The 19,349-nt window shown below is 42.8% G+C and overlaps 1 protein-coding gene across 2 annotated transcripts in view; it reads left to right on the top strand.

Moving 5' to 3' along the window:
- WIPF1 (WAS/WASL interacting protein family member 1) overlaps positions 1-19,349 on the top strand; it is a 106,192-nt gene that overhangs the window by 10,359 nt on the left and 76,484 nt on the right. Inside the window, exons 1-2 of one of the 2 annotated variants that reach the window (XM_040475431.1) lie at positions 11,092-11,103; positions 11,606-11,658. The exons of the other annotated variant lie outside the window; for it this stretch is intronic. The gene's annotated coding sequence lies outside the window, so the exon portion shown is untranslated. Of the gene's footprint in view, positions 1-11,091; positions 11,104-11,605; positions 11,659-19,349 lie in introns of those variants that run through there. 2 annotated transcript variants of the gene reach the window in all.

The following is a 19,349-nucleotide window of genomic DNA, read 5'->3' as shown; positions in this document are numbered from 1 at the left end:
GAGAAATCTTTATTCTTTCCAATTGCTGCCTTTTCAGCCCAGCCAGCAACATTGAAAGCCAGCCCCCTGTGGTCAGAAGTCAAGTTCCTGGGTTAAGGGTAACAAATCCACAGCACATACGACACCAGTTAATTAGGCTGCCTCTGTACACGTAAGTTCACCAAGGTTTTGGTTTCTTCCAAGTTGTGCAGTAGTCACACATGAGTTCCCACAGCAGATACCTGCTTGGGGATTTCTCACTTACCCATCCTTCTGAAGAGAGCCCGTGGGCATGTTAAACCAGAACAAAAGACCCCACAGCCCGGGTATGACTGAAGATAGATTGGGTGCTTTCTGTTTGTCAAAGACTTTCTCTCTTGTCTGGGTACCTAGCCCTCTGTTAAAAATATTGTCAGGAGGTGTGCTGTGTGTGCTTAATCCTAAAAAGAAAACTGAAAAAATAGAGTCCATGCGTTTTGAGAAGAGCAGTCAGGATGGCCTCATGATTCAGTGGACGTAGAAAGGCCCGGAAACACCTCTGTTGTAGGAGATTGTAGATGTAGGGACAACAGGAGTTTCAGATCCAGTTTCAGCCTGAAGATCGTCTTTATAGATTATATAAATTACTAGACTAGTTAATTTGGAGTCGGAATAGCATTTTTGTATTTTGAAGCTCTTCTACTTTGTGCATACACAGTGAACCCTTTATAAAGCTGGTGAGCTGGACTATGAATTTGAGACAGAGGGATTCCCCTGCTCTTTATTGTTGGGAGGCTGTAATCTCTCATTCATTCGGTAAACACCCACATGGTGCCAAGCCCCTTTCTCCAGGAGGAAATGGGCGCGTGAAGGCGTATGTAGTAGGCAGTTGGTACAGTGGAGTTGATGGGGCATGGCTGCATCTGGGAGAGTCTGGAAGGGAGAGGCTGACCCCTGACCCAGGGCCAAGATTGGCATCACAGGAGACAATGCCCTAGGCGTCAGTCTTTACTTCAGAGATGTACCGAAAGATGGAATGCGATGTATTTGTTTTGCTACATATTGTTCTCTACTTTAAAAAAAAATTTTTTTTAACATTTATTTATTTTTGAGACAGAGAGAGACAGAGCATGAACGGGGGAGGGGCAGAGAGAGAGGGAGACACAGAATCCGAAGCAGGCTCCAGGCTCTGAGCCATCAGCCCAGAGCCCGACACGGGGCTCGAACTCACGGACCGCGAGATTGTGACCTGAGCTGAAGTCAGAGGCCCAACCGACTGAGCCACCCAGGCGCCCCTGTTCTCTACTTTTTAAAAGAGATGACAAAGCAGACTGTGGTGGGGAGCATGTCAAACTCTGCGAACATGCTGCCATACTCCGCGCCAATAATGCTTCAACTTCCTGTCTCCTTTAGAGAGACTTGAAACTGTCACAGGTGCTGGACAACAATAAAAGAGTTTTGTTCCACCCCCCCCTCAAAAAAAAAAAAATCTGTTTCAAATCTTGACCTCATCAACTTGGCAGGAGAGCATGGCGGGGGAGGGACCGCGCAGAAGGAACGGTGGTTTATAACTGAGCCTTAAAGTCACTCCAGCAGCAGAGTTTCTGAGCTACCGTTTTCAGAACTGGAGCAGCCATGTGGAGACAAAGACTTATCTGGTACAGTGCAGTTGAGTAAGGTTAGGATTTACAGTTGTGACTAAGGTAGAAATTGAATTGCAGCTGTTCAGAATTACTCCTGATCGCTGTTTCCTTGCCTGACGTCCAGATGAAGTGGCTGGCTGCCATTTATGGGCCCTGGCGTATGAAAAATACGTGTTTTTAAAGACTGGAATCACACCCACTGTGACATGCTTGTGACAGCCACAGATCCATGCCTCTCATCTCAGGATACTCTGGGGGTGCACTGGTGCAGAATGCCGGAAGAAATGGCGGCCGCTATGTAGATAACTTTCTAAGTCTGTTTCCCCTTCAAGCATAAAGACTTGGATTCACGTAAGATGTGCCTGCTACACAACCACACAAATGAGAGACGTAATCCCAAGGTGTGCCAGGCCACAGTTTGCAGTCTGGTTGCTTTGCACACCAACAATTTGCTTGAATTGTTTACAAGGTGTTTCTTGTTTGTTTTTGTTTTTGTAACCTTACATCCTTGTCTTGTATCAAGTCAGGTGAATTTTTTTTTAAGCTGAATTTATATATTTAGCTGTACAATGAGTAGCACACGACTTGTCACAACCCCTCTTCCCCCTGCATAATCCTTATTGCTTAGGAAGGCGTCACGCCTATAAAGTCTAGTTACTAAGAATTTCAGCCATGCTTTGATGAATTTTACAGTTTTGGGTGGTAGTTTTTCAATAAAAAGGGAAGTATATTTTTAAGAAATCAACTTATTATAATATACCATTAATTCTACTTAGCCTACACTTTCAGTAGTGTTATTAATGATCCACAGTGCCCCTAAGGTTAAATCACAGTTTATATAAGATGTTAAGGAAACCTATGTCAATAAACACATGTATTATTAAATACAGAGAGATTTGATCATTTTTGTACATAAATTTGCCTTGGAAGTTAATTGGTGGATATCACGTTGCTTTTAGCACTGTAAGTCAGTATATCATTGAGAGATACGCAACGGTAGTTTAGTAAATAGCACCTTGTTTTAGTTTAGGTACCTCCCAGAGCACCAACTTTATTTCTAGAAGTTGCTCAAAGGCAAAGAAAGTAGTAGATACTGAAATACAAAATGTAGAGTTACCTGTTCAGAATGACTGTGAGTAATTAATCAATAAATCTTGAGAGATGTTTATCTTTTGAAAGTTTACCTCCTTTACAGAATCCTGTAATTCATCCTGTCTCCAGGCACTTCAAAATCCAAATCATAATCCAGAAAATATATGATAAATACATGTGGTTGAGTTTGATGTTGCTCAGCTGGGTATTACCAACACTCTAATTATAACCTGAATAAATCTTAAGACCCCACTTGGTCCAGATTCTGCCCAGAGTCTCATTGAAAGAAAACATCAGAAATCCAGAAAGCCTTGAAGAATAACATCTCTTTCACTGAAATTTTTCTAAAAGGCACGGCGTAAAGGTTTTACACTTCATAGCACATAAATAGCTTCTCCAAAATTCCATATGGACTAGTCTTCGCCTGCACTCATGGCTGCTGCAAAAACTCTTTTGTCTCTCTCATCCACATCATTTTTCACTGACCATGAAACTTTCCTTGTTTTTAAAAAAGTTGATGGAGGGGCGCCTGGGTGGCTCAGTCGGTTGGGCGTCCGACTTCGGCTCAGGTCATGATCTCACGGTTCGTGGGTTCGAGCCCCGCGTCGGGCTCTGTGCTGACAGCTCAGAGCCTGGAGCCTGCTTCAGATTCTGTGTCTCCCTCTCTCTCTGCCCCTCTACCGCTCATGCTCTGTCTCTCTCTGTCAAAAATAAATAAACTTTAAAAAAATAAAAAAAAAATTCATCCTGGGTGAATGGCAAGGCTTCCTGTGTGTCCCTAGCCAGTTCTTTTTATGAACAAGGGAATTTTCCAGATCCTTTCAATGTTTTGATCAACAAAAAGATGAGCGAGGAGTTATTTGGAATTTAACTGAATGATGTTGGAAAGGGCCAGTTTGGTTGTTGGCATCAGGCTCTGAGGCATGCCAGAGAAGAGTCACTATGCTGGGCAGGGCTCTGGCTTTGAAGACAGATCTTCAGGGGTTTTGATCATCCTGGCTTAGGTTACATTACAGTGGCATAAACAAACGTACCAAAGTGCGGTGCTTCCGCAAGAGAACTTTCTTGACCTTTCATCTCCCTTTAGCTGCTCTAATGGCTCAGAAACATGGTGCCTGGTATCTTTTTGCATGATTGCTAATGAGGAAAGCCTTTGGCATGACATAATGCTCCCCACATCCCCCAGGGTCAGTGTAGAAACAATTGCTCTGGGGTCTGGCTGGACTGCTTGACCTACATTGTGAAACACCTACTGCCAAGGGCGTGCCTCATTGCGGTTCCTCCCTGGACAACACACGTGTGGTGTGCATGTGTTACGTTTCTTTCAGAGACAGAGCAACAAGGAGACGGTTTTGGTGGATGCTGGAAATGACACTGGACTTGCAGTCATAAGCTTTGGGTTTAAATCCCAGTTCTATCACTTATTTACTCGTTTGAACAAATCCTTTCAACTCTTGGGAACTTAGTCTCCCCTTTGATTTATGAGAATAATTACAAACAATATTTAACTCATAAACTGTTTATGAAGCTAAATTAATTTTTTAAAATATGTCACGTTAGAACAGAAACGCTTTGGGACGCCTGGGTGGCTCAGTCGGTTAAGCATCTGACTTCAGCTCGGCTCATGATCTCGAGGTCCGTGGGTTCAGGCCCTGTGTCAGGCTCTGTGCTGACAGCCCAGAGCCTGGAGCCTGCTACGTATTCTGTGTCTCCCTCTCTCTCTGTCTCTACCCCGCTCATGCTTTTGTCTCTGTCTCAAAATAATAGCTAAGCATTTTTTTAAAATAACAAATTCAGCCAAGTAAATTTTTAAAAAAAGAACAGAAATACTTCGGTGTCTTATCACTTTTTTGTAGTCCAAACCAGGATCTTAGTCCAGTAAACTGAGAGTCACGGGCAGATTTTGAAACAGTTGCCACAGCTTTATGCCTGTTCCCTCTTTCACGCTATCCTGCGTTTCTCCATGAGAAATTAAATATGGAACTTAATTTTTTTTTAATGTTTATTTGTTTTTGACAGAGAGAGAGACAGAGCATGGCGGGGGAGGGGCAGAGAGAGAGGGAGACACAGAATCCAATACAGGCTCCAGGTTCTGAGCTGTCAGCCCAGAGCCTGACACGGGGCTCGAACTCATGAACTGCGAGATCATGACCCGAGCTGAAGTCGGATGCTCAACCGACTGAGCTACCCAGGCGCCCCAAGTATGGAATTTTAATGTTAACCTTCATTCAAACACATATACATATACAAATACATAAAAACAATGCCAACTTAGATATTTTGTGGACAGAATTTCCCCATCAGCCCTGCACTGACATCAAGGCTTTAAAAAATTAGAAACTACCTAATTTTCAAAAGAAGGAAAGATGTAGATTCTTGTTGATTTCTGTGCTTTGTAACTAGACATTAGGAAACAGAATTATTGCCTCTAAGCATATCTAACAATGTTATTTTCTCCTTTGAATTCCTCACTTCTTTAGAGGATATCTTTACATTCTTGTGATCTTACTGTTGGACTCTTAACCTAATTCTAGGATAGATTCCTTAGCTAATGATGAAGTCCAGTGCTTGGAAGTGAGGTTGCTGGAAACCCACACTGACAGCCTCCCTTCTATAGATACGTTCTACAGATCTCCAAAATGCCTGCATGTCTCAGATCCCTGCATTTGCAGAAGCATTCCCTGGGATATTCCTAGCTGTCTCCCAGATACTGGGTTCTTGGCTGCCCCACTACCCCACATTTACCCACATGATTTGTGAGAGCTATGGCTAGCTAGTCCTTCTTATAGGAAGGGCGGGAGGAAAATGAATGGACACCTGGCAACATACTCTTTTAGAAGGGTTTCTGATATCTGTGTAATGTTATCTCCCTCCCATACACACAAATTGCTATTATTAACATGAAACTACCATTAAATTCCCCAGAACAATGGACTGACCTTGCCAATTAACAGGGTTCTACTATGGAGTTCTCTGATGTTTACCAGGAAAGGTCATCTATACTTGATTTTTAGAGCAAAGTTTATAGGTAGGATTTTTCAACCATTACACATTAAAACACACACATATGTAGCCAGGAGTAGAGGGTACTGTAATAATAAAAAGCATGGTCAATCAAGGAAAGTCAAGAATAGGGGAAAAAACAAGAAGAAAACAATGTAACAGAATATAAATGATAAAATGGCAACAATAAGACAAACATACAACAGTAAAAGCGCCTAGCTTAAATTCCTCTATCAGTGGCTCTCACATTGATTAAAAAGATAACCTAGCTATATGCTGTCTCCAAGAGTCACATGTATAGCAAAATTACACAGAAAGGAAGAAGATAAAGGGATACGGGCTGGTGAATGCTAAGTAACAAAACAAAAATAGGGATGATAGCATTAATATTAAAAAGTGTAGGATTGGAGCACCTGGGTGGCTCAGTTGGTTAAGCGTCCGACTTCAGCTAAGGTCATGATCTCACGGTTTGTGAGTTCCAGCCACGCTTCTGGCTCTCTGCTGTCAGCGCAGAGCCTGCTTCGGATCCTCTCTGCCCTTCCCCCTGCTTGCGCACACGTGCGCATTTTCACTCTCTCTCTCTCAAATAAGTAAACTTAAAAAAAAAAATCTTAAAAAAGTGTGTAGCGTTAAATGTAAAAAGAAATACTAAACAAGACATAGAAGAATAAGAGATACAAATCAAAGAAGATACCATAATAATGAACCTTTATGCACTGAACATCTTAGCACGGAGTTAGAGAAAACAAAATCTGTTAAAAAAAAATAAATAATGCAAATAAAACAATTAACAGATAAAAATTTCAAAACGTAAAGTTTTCCATAATCATAGTGGGAGACTTTAACAAAATGCTTGCAGAATTTAATCAAGTAGGCAAAAATAAGTAGGAAAAGAAGATTTTAATAACATCATTATCATTATCAACCTAAACCAACAAATAGGAAAGACACACAAATATTTAGAAGGACATGAACCATTTACAAAAATAGATGAAATACTAGACCACAAAGAAACTTTTTAATTAACCAAAGAGTAGATGTACTAGCCACATATAACAAAAAACATAGCATCGAAAATTAACACAAATGGCTTCTGCCCTCACCTCCATCCAAGCACTTGGAAACTAAAATAGGATCCTTTTGACTAATTCTTGGGTCGAAAAGGATATCACTACTGAAACTATAGGCTCTTCTAAAATTAACGGTGAGAATATGATGCCTTGAAATGTGTGAGATAAGATTAAAAATATACTTAGATTAAAAGTTAAGGATTTTATTTAAAAGGACTGGAAATAGACAAGCTTGTATTTTAGAAGTTAATAAGTGAAACATAAAGTAAAACAAAGTAGTGGGGGGAAATAGAGAAGGTAAATTATTTACCTTTATTAGAAAAAGTCTAGCGGTGCCTGGGTGGCTCATTCGGTGGAGCGTCTGACTCTTGAATTCAGCTCAGGTCATGATCCCAGGGGTCGTGGGATTGAGCCCTGCACTGGGCTCCGTGCTGAGCATGGAGCCTGCTTAGGATTCTCTCTCTGTCTCTGTCTCTCTCTCTCTTCTCTCTCCTCTCTCTTTCCCTCCCTCTGCCCCTCTCCCCCCACTTCTCTCCCTTCCTCAAAAAAATCAAAATTCAAAAAAGAAAAAGTCTGAATTTTCTGATAAATTAGAAAAAAAAAAAAAGATTGGCAGGACAGCAAAAGTACAGGATTAACAGGAAAGCTACTGGGCTAAGGCTGGAAGGCTGAGTTAATAGAAGACCCTGTCCCTGCCCTCACTGCCACTTCGGTTTAGTCAAGGTGAAAAGCACGTGCAGAAAATAATTAGGGAACAGGACTGTGTTGAGTAACGTGCCTACTTATGAGTTATAAGTGGTACACCCGTCTATGGCAAGAGTAGCATTAGTCCCTGAGTCTCTGGCTTCAGGCAGAGCTGAATTTACATGTTGGCTTCACAGTTATCAAGGGGCCCTGGACAGGCTATTTAGCCTTTCTAACGTGGTTAGCTTGTCTGTAAAGTGGGAATCTGGGAAGTGGCTGGTGGCAAGGGCTTAGTCGATGGCTGACTAAAAAAAAAGTCAGTATAGCATCTCTTCCAGTCTCTTACGGAAGCTACTGAGATCACTAGGGCACCATCAGTATCTTAGTACTTCGTACCCAGGAGTGGGACAGAAACTAGTGTTTAGAGTGGCCAAGTTCTGCCCACCTGGATGAAGAGATGGGGCATTTCACCTGTGACTATTTGGGAACTATGCCCATGGTGAATGGTTGAACAAGTCTCCATCCATTAAAAGGAAAAAAAAAAATCTGTTAAGAATGGTACTGCTAAAGCAGTAGTGGTTCTTGAGCTGGAGAGAAGATCCTAGGCACAGAGAAAGGAATGGTCAGTTCTCCATTCTGCAGTTGGTTGGCTCCCCTGAGTAGGAAAGGCAGAATCACAGCATCCTTCCTGACCTGCCTCTGACCGGTAAGCACCATTACCCATCATCACCATGAATGTGAAACCTCATCCTTCCCACCCCTCGGCATCAACATTGGGCTCCTCGGGAACGATGATGGATTTGAGAAGTCTTGAAAAAGTGACATGGTAAACACAAAGGGGGTCAGAGAGTAAACCCAGAGAAAAAAATGGGAACAACCCCCCCCCCTTTTATCTGTATTTAGGACTTGATGAGATTTTGTGGTTTGATGTAAAGTTAGAATGCGTCCAGGAGTAGATAAAAATCTTGGGTTTTTTAAAAATATCTTTGGATGCCACAAATCAAACCACTTTAATCAAAATATTTGTTCAGTGGGGGGAAGAATCTGTGAAAGTAGTTAAATGATGTCTGTGGTCCAAACAAGAACTACTTGATGGCTCTGCTTTCTCCATTCCCAAGACACCATCAACTATAAGGTGTACCATCAAATTAATGACAGGTGAGGAGGCAGGGAAAGAAGACATGATATTAATGTACACTCCGATTCCAGGAATGTTAAAATCTGAAGGAAAAAAACCACTACCAACACAAACATGCATCTTGGAATTAAGGAAATGCAGAATTTCACCTCACTTGGTGTTTTGGTGTTTTCTTGGCTGTTAGAGGCGAGGATTAATTTTATGAAAGCAGTTAAAAGATTTTTACTAATACATGGGGCAGAACTAAGGAAAATTGAAGGCCAAAAAAAACTTTTCAGGGCCATAGATGTATTTTCTTTCATTCTCTTGTCAAGACAAGAACAAAATTCAAAAAACACTGATAGGAGTATGTCAGAGGAGCCCAGTAAGCGACTGAAAGAGCTCCCAGTGGTCAAGAGTAGTAACGCTTTGAACAACAAAATAAAGTGGTGCTGAATTGTAACCCAAAGTATAAAATCAGTATGTCTGAGTCCATACTTATATAAATAAATGATTGAATAAATTAGTAAATGGGGAGAAGAGACAAATCTTCCATGCAGAAGAATTCTAAATAATTTATGTAGATACTCCACCCTCAAGATTTTCCTTGCAGAGCATCCAGTAAGGAAGGAGGAGAAACCCAACAAGTAATCTGTAAGTACATTCTTATCGTGAGAAAGACATCAGATAAAACCCAATTGTGGGACATTCTACAAACTACTTAATCAGTACTCCTCAAAACTGTCAAGGTCATCAAAAATAAAGAAAGTCTAAGAAACGGTCTCAACCAAGAATAGCCTAAGGAGATGTGATGAGTAAATGTAATGTGATGTCTTGGATGGGATCCTAGAACAGAAAAAGGACATTAGGAAAAAAAAAAAAAACTAAAGAAATCTAAATAAACTGTGGGCTTCAGTTAATAACACTGTATCGGGGTGCCTGGGTGGCTCAGTCAGTTGAGTGTCCAACTCTTGATTTTGGCTTGGGTCATGATCTCCGGGTCGTGGGATGGAGTCCCACTTCAGGGCTGAGTGTGGAGCCTGCTTGGGATTCTCTCTCTCTCCCTGTCTCTTTGCCCCTCCCCTGAACACTATCTCTCTCTCTCTCTTTCTCAAAACAAAAGTGACCCACATAAAAAAAAAAAAAAATTCAGTACTGTTTTATTGTTACTTATATACCATACTAAATATAAGATTTTAATAGTGGGGAGACTGGGTGCAGATGAGTGGGAACTCTGTGTTTTTCTGTAAATTCACACCTGTTCTAAAAAACAAAGTCTGCTAAAATTTGTTAAATGCCAAAACAAATGAAAAAAAAAATTCACAGACAGGAGGCCAGGTTAGGGATTTTAAAGGAAAATTATAAAGCATTTTGTTAAGACCTTTAAAAATTCCACACAGCATGGCTTAAGTAGAACATATGTCACTGCTTAGTTGAGAAATGGAACTGGCAGTTTAACGCACAATGCGACACTTCTAAATGCGTTCAAATGAAGTCATCATTGTTTATCATCTGTGTAGTATTTTGTTTTTCTAAGATAGCAGAATTGTACCATCATTGCCATTTTAAAACCACTGTCATGCTTATAGCCGTCTTGACTCAACTGGCTACTCTAACTGCACAGTTCAATCAGAAAACCAGCCATCAGCTGTCAGACCGGTGGGCCAGTTAATGCGCGTTTTCAGAGCCAGAAATGCAATCAAGTGGTGAGACATAAGAGCTTCGCAGTTGTCCAGAGTCCTGATCCCAGGACTCGTTTCCTTACTCTGTGTTCTCACATCGAAAACTTCATTGGGGAATTAGAGGGTAACATTTTCAAGACTTGGAACCGTGAGGTTTTCTACAATTACCTTTCTAAAAAACAAAAAAATCCTCTTAAAAGCATTTTAAAGAAAAGAATTATGCTAGGCTAGCCAAATAGAAACAACTTTGGGGTTTCTGTACTGAGTCAGGTTGTACAAATTGCAGAATATTCCGCTCGGTCCAGGACATGGTTTTAACTCCCACGCACCACTTCCTACATCCACAAATTCCATGTGTGTGGACCTCCACAGAGCCAGAGGAATCATGGAAGGAGAAAGGAAGGCACTGACCACAGGAACAAGAAAGCTAGAAACGGCACCCTGGCTTCTGGCACCGTCCTGCCTCAGCTCTTCTCCAGTCGCCCCTCCGCTGGGGGCACAGAGGTTCACACCAGGGCACTCGCCTGGTGCTCTTGCCTGGCCAGCATCGAGGCCCCCCACTGCCGGGACTCACATACCTCCAGGAACCCACCACCATCCCACAGGGAAGCCAAAACCCTGGCATGTTTCGGAGACAATCCGGGGGGGAGTGGGGGATGTCTGCCAGTTATTTCGCCTGGGAGGCAGAGAGGACCGTGGCTTTGTTTGCTGAACCAAGAATTAGGGCACACCGCCTGACAGCAGGACTGAAAAGACTGGATGTGAACTTGAGACTGGCTGGGGAGATTCAGGGTGAGTGGGTCTTGTCACTGCAGGATCCAGAAGTGTGAGCTGAGCCCTGGGTGTGCTTTTCCGTGGTGATGCCCTCCAGAGAGGAGCCTGAGGACCTCCTGGCCTCAGCGCCATGGCCCAAAGCTGGCCCTTCCTGGGGAGTCCTGAGGGCAGCCACAGGGGGGCCCTGTCCAGATGACTGGAGAGCCCCCCGGGGCTGCGCTGTGAGCAGTCTGCCTCTTCTCAGCTGCTGCCCCAACCCCACGACTCTGGGGCTCCAGACTCCCCGTCTCTCCCTTACCCCTGATCCTTGCCAGATCACAAGTGCCAGGAGTCCAGACATTATTCTTCTCTGCCTTTCTCCCAAGCTTATCTCCTCTTTACCTGTGTCCTAGGGATGCCTCAAGCAAGCTGGGGGACCCCTTTGGAGTGACAAAGTCTCCTTTAGAAGCAGGGTTACCCCCGTGTGAAGCAAGCAACGAGACGATCTTATCACATGCCTCTGACCACTTAGAGAGGCAGGCAGAGACGGTGCAGTGAGGAAGTATAATGTCACATGCGACAGTTACAGGAAACTGGCTAGAGGATTGCAGGGGAACTTGAGAACTTGTCGTTTTCGGCGGATTAAAACAACACAGGTTAGTGCTTCCCCCCCCCCCCCCGAAAAATCTTCCATAGCCACTCTAAACTACCTAACTTGTTCTCTTTCCTTGAACTGTCTTTCTGTAATGCGAAGAAATTGCTCTGGCTTTGAATGTGAGAGCCAGGGCATAGCTGAAAGCCACACTTTGTTAGAGGAACAAACATCGAGCCATTACTGTGAAAATGAAATTCTCAGAATCTCTTGCTTCCCTCTTTACCTTTAAAAAACAACCTTCAGATGTTCATGCAATAACTTATTTCATGGAATTCAGCTATAAGCCTCTCCTCACGTTTACCTATTAGCATAAAGCTGAAACAGGACAAATCAGCTTGTGTTTGCGGGCACTCGTGGGGTGTTCAAAGGGCGGTGGAAAATACTGAAATATTATGTGTGGAAACATGCTGCGAGTCTGAATGCAAAAATGTTGTTTTTATGTACTTTTCATCTGGTAAAATGAATCTTTTGGCTTGTATTTCCTGTTACAATGCATTTCTCATATTTTTATACATCTTAGTTCCCTTTTGTATTTTTTCTGCCCTCTTCTTTTCTTCCTTCCCTTTTTTTTTCTTCCTTTCTTTCTTCTATTAACTTAAAGCAAGGGTAGAGAAGAGGGGGTTGGGGACAGCCTGAATGTGAGGTGAGGAAGTCCCCTGCCTGCACGCGCATGGCCCCAGGCTCCCACCGCACAGCGCCCGAAGAAGCCATGTGGTGGGGACCATCACTAGAGCTGTGTGTCTTCACAAGCCGTGCTACTTGTACGAAGGAGGACTTGAAGCGTCTAGAGCCGAGCCAGAGGGACGGTTAAAGCACTGGAAATTAGAGCCTAGAAACAGCTCAGTGGTCCAAGGTTATTCATCCTCTGGCCAGTGAGGGACAGTTTAACGAAGAGCATCAGGTCAATAAAAGGCTCTTCCGCAAGGGCCTGATACTTTCAGACCTGTACGAAAAAGGAGAGTGTCTCGAATCTGAGTTAGAGGGAGGAAGTTACTGCATTCTTGGATTGTTATCAAGCACTAGAACAGGTTGGCCAGAGAGGGTGCTGAGTCTTTTTCTGGATGTTTTTGAAAACCTACTAGATTTCTTCCGTGGCTGCGTTAACGTGTTGATAGAGGTGGGGAGAGTAATGAAGAGAGGTTGAGTTGGGAGTTTCTTGGTTCCTCTTGTCGTTCTAGCCCACGGTGTTCTCCAGAGTGTCTGCACTGAAAAAACAACAAAGGGGTGAGGGGTTAGAGGACTCACGTGTTGTTTACATCCCAGTAGTGCAAAATAACCAGAACAGTGATGAAAGAGAAAAATCATTGTTGATTATGTCCTCAGATGGCCACATTTTTTTCATTTTTTACTACCATGTTGTGCAAGAAAATGGAGGGGAGGCTCACAGAATAGGGCTGGATTCCAAGTTGGAGATCTCGGCCCCAGTGGCTTCAGAACCCCTGCACTCGCTCGGAGAGGCAGCCCACCTTTCCATCGGGGTTGGGGGTGGAGGGGAGGTTGGACGCCATTGGTGTTTGGAGGCCTGTGCACAAATCAGTGCCTGAAGGAGACGCACACACACCAGAGGGGAACTGCACACACACCAAGAAAGTCTCTTGCACACGGCACTAGGAGTGCCCCTGAGACCAAAAAGAGGCTCACGACTTCGTGGTGGCTGGACATCCCTAGAAGGAGCTCTTCTTTCAGTTTTGCTTTGCTTTTTCAGTTGGTCATAGAGCTTTGTTGCTCAGGGACTTTTGCATTCTGCTAATCTGCTGCACATAGTAGAAAAGGGCTTTTTTTTGTTTTTTGGTTTTTTTTTTTGTTAGAATATTTTCCAGATGGACCTAATGTCTCTTTTATTAATGCATCCTTCCAAAAGCTGTTTCCATTTATTCTGGGGGCGTCTGTTCTCTCCCTAGCCAATTTCTCACCCCCTTCTCCAGCTTTCCACCTTTGGGGTGTTCCTTTGTGTTGTAAGTGCAAGAAAAGGTTTATGATGTTATGATGTAGTGCCTCTGAGCCCCAAACCTGGAAGTGGTTCTGGAAAAAAAGGACATGGAACAGCACAGGGTGGTAGATCATATCAGATGGTGGAGAGCACCTGGACTATTATTCTAGCTTGTCATTTTTAAGCAGGAATTACTGCCAAGTTGAACACTGAGTTCAGTTTGAAGGTCAAAAGCAGGAAGAGATAAATAGTCACCTTTTATCTGGAGAGAAAATTGTGAATTTTATGAGGAAGGAGGGCTGTATAGGCATGTTACTGAACTCTCTAAATAAGAAGAAGGGGACTGACTTTGCAAATTCCTCTTCTCCTAGACCCTGACATATAGGCAGGCTTCTTCTCTCCAGGATGCCGGGTAGTAGAGTAACACTTCAGAGCCAGCCTCCACGGATAATGGGGCTGCCTGGGTTCCAGAAGGACAAGCTGGTGAGATATACAAAACATTCATGCTGGAAGGGAAAAGAAAAGAAAAAATAAAACTTTGATGAGTGCAGCTTTCACAGTTGAATTCATCATTGGTCATCTTTTTGAGTTGTCACCACCAAGTCTGGAGGCCCAGCCCCCCGGGCTTCTCAGAGAGATGTTTCTGGATGTGGGTAAAGTATCACAGTTTTGTCATCACAATTATGCTGGGAAATATTGGGAGCTACAGGTGGTGGGTTTTTTTTAATTGTGTTAAAACAGACATCACCTAAAATTTTCCATCTTTTTTTTTTTAATTTTTTTTTTCAACGTTTATTTATTTTTGGGACAGAGAGAGACAGAGCATGAACGGGGGAGGGGCAGAGAGAGAGGGAGACACAGAATCGGAAACAGGCTCCAGGCTCCGAGCCATCAGCCCAGAGCCTGACGCGGGGCTCGAACTCACGGACCGCGAGATCGTGACCTGGCTGAAGTCAGACGCTCAACCGACTGCGCCACCCAGGCGCCCCTAAAATTTTCCATCTTAATCATTAAGTGTGTAGATGGAAATTCTGTAAACCGTTAACCCGTTAACCGTTAAACCGTTAAACAACTCCTTCCCATTTCCTTCTCCCCCAGCCCCTGGCAACCACCATTCTACTTGGTGTTTCTGAGTTTGGCTACTCCGAGGACCTTGTAGAAGTGGAATCATACAGAATTTGTCTTCTTGTGACTGCTTTATTTCACTTAGCATAATGCCCTCCAGGTTCACCCATGTTGTAGCATGTGTCAGAACCCCCGCCCTTTTTTGAGACTGAGTAATACTCTGTGATGTGTATACACCACGTTTTCTTTATCCATTCCTCTGTGGAGGACATTTGTGTTGCTGCCGCCTTTGGCCTTTGTCGATCATGCTGCCGTGAACCGGGTATACAAATCTCTCTTTAAGACCCTGCTTTCAATTTGTTTGTATACATACCCAAAAGTGGCATTGAGGGATCATCTGGTAATTCTGTCTTAAAGTTTTTGATGAACTGCTATGCAGTTTTCCATAGCGGCTATACCATTTTACCGTCCCCCTGACAGTGCACGGGGGTTCCAGTTTCTCCACATCCTAGTCAGTACTGGTTGCTGGTTTTTTTCATAGTAGCCATCCTAATGGGTGTACGATGATATCTTGTAGTTTTGATCCACATTTCCATACCAATTAGCGACACTGAGCATCTTTTTTTTTTTTTTTAATTTTTTTTTTCAACGTTTATTTATTTTTGGGACAGAGAGAGACAGAGCATGAACGGGGGAGGGGCAGAGAGAGAGAGGGAGACACAGAATCGGAAACAGGCTCCAAGCTCTGAGCCATCAGCCCAGAGCCTGACGCGGGGCTCAAACTCACGGAGCGTGAGATCATGACCTGGCTGAAGTCGGACGCTTAACCGACTGCGCCACCCAGGCGCCCCACTGAGCATCTTTTTATATGCTTGTTGACCATTTGTATATCTTCTTTGGGGAAATGTTTGTTGAGTCCCTTGCCCATTTTTTAAATGGGGTTGTTTGGTTTTTGTTGTTGAGTTATAGGAGTTGTTTACATATTGTAGCCATTAGGGAACTCTAAAGTATAAATAGTTCTTTAAAGTATTGTATGTGCTCTAATGTTCACATCATCTGCTACGAGCCAGTTGCTCTCATGGTATACACTCTTGAAAAAGACCAGGAGGTTCAATAATGCGATTTTTTTCAACACCATTGATTTTTATCTTGACTCTGGAATGCTTGACAAAATCTCTGTGATTTTCAGCTTATAAGCAGTTCAGTTTTCAAGAGCTGACAAGGATGAAGGCAAGGAAAATAAAGGAAATAGAAGAGATAGCATGGGGTAATGCTTTTTATTCTTTCCATAATTTATACTTTTTGACTACGTAATCTTCAGGAAAAAGCCTTTTCCTCAGTTCTGTTGACTTAAACCAGACTTCATGCAGGAATAAACACACTTTCTGAGAATCATCCAGTAATTGTGTCTTCTTATACCATCCTCCCTTCTAAACCCACAGGCTTGAAGATACCTCAGATTACAAGATCAGTATCATTTTCCTTCATGAATGCCTCAAACAAAATGTTGTATTTTTCTTCTGGGTCATAAGGACCCAAAGACGACTTGGCCTGTTGTCCCAGAAAAGAAGCAAGGCAGTAAGACTATTCTGGAGCCATGGCCATGCTGTTTGTTTAGATTATAGATTTTCTGGAAGGAAATGGTAGGGAAGTTATGATGGACAGCCTCATGCACTGCTCTGTGGTCTTCTTTGGCTGAAGGTGCTGTCTTCTAAATAAAACATCATTAACACTTATGTGTACTCTGATGTTTCTGAGGAAGGGATTGCCCACATGCTCGGTTGATTTTTCACTGTGCCCTTTCAGTTTCCCATTTTCTTCACCAGTTGGAAAGTTGGTGCTGTTTCCCCCCGCCCAAAAAAGCCTCTACGTGTCCCCCTCCCCACCAAAAAGGCATCAGAAAATGACAAGAATGGGTTGCATTTATTTGTTTATGAAAGGACAGAGAAGGCTTTTCCTCAAAAATAATAAACTACGGGGTGGGGCACCTGGGTGGCTCCATCGGTTAAGCATCGATCGACTCTTGATTTTGGCTCAGGTTGTGATCTTGCAGTTCATGAGTTCGAGCCCAACATCAGGCTTCACCCTATCAGTGGGATTCTCTCTCTCTCTCTCTCTCTCTCTCTCTCTCCCTGCCCCTCCCCTACTCATGCTCTTTCTCGTTCTCTCTCTCGCACGCTCTCTCTCTTTCTCAAAATAAATAAATAAACTTCAGAAATTAATAAGCTGGGAAAAGATGAGCCCTTGAACGGAACCTTGTATGGTGCACTCCACCCAACTTAAGAGGCACCTATTCCTGGCTTACAGGACTCTGCCGGTTCCACTACCTGGTGCTTACATATCACTAACACTGTAATTTCTCAATACTAATTAGAAGTTACTTACCAGAGTCTGTTTTGATACTTTCTGGTAGGAATTAGGCTTCCTTTCTACTTTTGTTTGTGTCTGGATTTTAATGATGTGTCATGTTTTAAGCTCTCGCATTGTACTGTTTTGTAATCCTAGTGTGGCTTAAAAACAAAGAGGTTTTGGGGCGCCTGGGTGGCTCAGTCAGTTGAGCGCCGACTTCGGCTCAGGTCACGATCTTGCGGTCTGTGAGTTCGAGCCCCGCATCGGGCCCCTGTGCTGACGGCTCGGAGCCCGGAGCCTGTTTCGGATTCTGTGTCTCCCTCTCTCTGACCCTCCCCCGTTCATGCTCTGTCTCTCTCTGTCTCAAAAATAAATAAATGTTAAAAAAAAAAATTAAAAAAAAAAACAAAAAACAAAGAGGTTTTTCTTTGCAGTAGGACACATGTTTGCATACACACATGCACAGGTACATACATACATATATATATATATATATATATACATATATATATATATTTTTTTTAACAGGGCAAAAATTCTTTAGGGCATATATTTCCTCAACCAAAAGTCATTAGATGATATCTTGGGACCTACAATTATTTGGGATATGCAGCTAATCTTAGACCAGGAGGTTGTGCATATATTACACCTATAGGTTCATTTGGAGGTTTGCTAACGAACTGCTACTCTTTGGGTAAATCACTGATTTACCCAAAATGGTGATTACATGGTGATTCGGAAGCCACTTCTTTGATTTCCAGGCCAGCTGTAGGAAGATTTGGTCTTTCTTATAGGCTTTAAAGGCCTGTAGTACGATCCAGAGTCTTGAAAACAGGGTGTGGGGTCAGTAGAGGGGCTGCATTGCACCTCGCCAGCTTGCCGTGCAGAAGACTACACAGGGAGGAAGGGAATTGGAGTTCCAACTCTGCCTTCTAACTGTGGTGTGGCTTCTTAGGAAAGTCCCAGTTCCAGAAGTCATTTAACTAAATGAACATTCTTGATGAACTGCCACGAGGGCTTCGCCTAAAACCTCTTTCAAAGCCAGCAATGTGTGCCTTCACTCTCTCTCTGTCCTTCCTTCTGCCTTTCCTCTTCTTTCTCCTCTCACTCTCCTGCCATTCCCTGCCCCTCACCTAGTGAAAATTCAGGCCAGCACTTACCTGTATGGACAGCTTGCTTCCTTCTCCAGCCCGGTCTCTCAGCTTTTTGTTCCTCATCCCCAGAGCATTTAATAACCTTCCTGCAAAACAGGGACAAATTGGGGCTGAGGCACACAGTTACCGGACTAACAATGTTGGAGAGGTTTTATATAGGAATACTAACGTGGAAAAAAAAAATAATGCTGTTACAAGATAAACCCTGACAAATCAGGAAGAGTAGATAGTTTACTTTTTTAAAACTTCTGTTAAAGATTCATATGGAGGGAGCAGTAGGGGAAAAAGAATTGAAAAGGCCAGAGGATAATTTGCTCTGAAAGACAAAAATGTTAGGTTATTCAAAAACTATTTTTTTCTCCTAAGTCAGTGCCAGGAACATCTGGCCTTGGGAAAAGTTTAGGAAAAGAGGCTCTCAGATGCCGTTGTCATTATTTAAAACTTAAAGAGGTAGGTCAGAAATAGAATCCTGGGTTTTTCTAAATAGAAGGGACCTTCAAGAGTTCAATCTTCTTGTTTTCAGATTTGGAAGCTGAAGCCCGGAAAGGTTAGAGGTGATTTATCTTGGTCAAAATAGCTAATTAGTGAGAGTAGTGAGCATAGACCAAGGTTCCTGACTGCAGCGTGGGTCCACCCGCTGCAGGGTTGAGAGGCCCCAAGGACGGGGAGTCTGGATGTCGGTGCCCTTCTGGGACACCATCTACAGGGACCACACTCCTGCCAAGTGGGAGTGGACCAAGAGACTGAGGAGTTAATGAACTCCCAAAACTCCAGTTAAGTGACCTTTATGTAATTCCTGGAAAACAGCAGAGCAACATGGATACTGTGTAGATAAGCATAATATAAGTATTATAGTACAGATGGTGTATATATATATATATGTGTGTACATATATACATATATACATGTATACGTACATATATATATGTACGAGAACAAAAGATCCACATGGAAGTCATTCAGTATATGTATGAGATTCAGTATATGTCTGTATATATACATATATATACATATATATGTAAACATACATACATACATATATATGTATATACATATATAAGCATATATACATATATATACATATATATGTAAACAACATATATACATATATATATATGTAAACAACTAATCCAGCTTACCCAGAGAAAGTTTGTGCCCAGTGAACAGTGAAAATCCTCATAGAGCAAAATCCAT

The sequence above is a fragment of the Herpailurus yagouaroundi genome, unplaced genomic scaffold (genome assembly GCF_014898765.1).
Source record: "Herpailurus yagouaroundi ecotype Mexico unplaced genomic scaffold, PumYag 140, whole genome shotgun sequence".
Taxonomy (NCBI): domain Eukaryota; kingdom Metazoa; phylum Chordata; class Mammalia; order Carnivora; family Felidae; genus Herpailurus; species Herpailurus yagouaroundi.
Note: the sequence above shows the minus strand (reverse complement) of the source record. Positions and strands in the feature narration are given on the sequence as shown.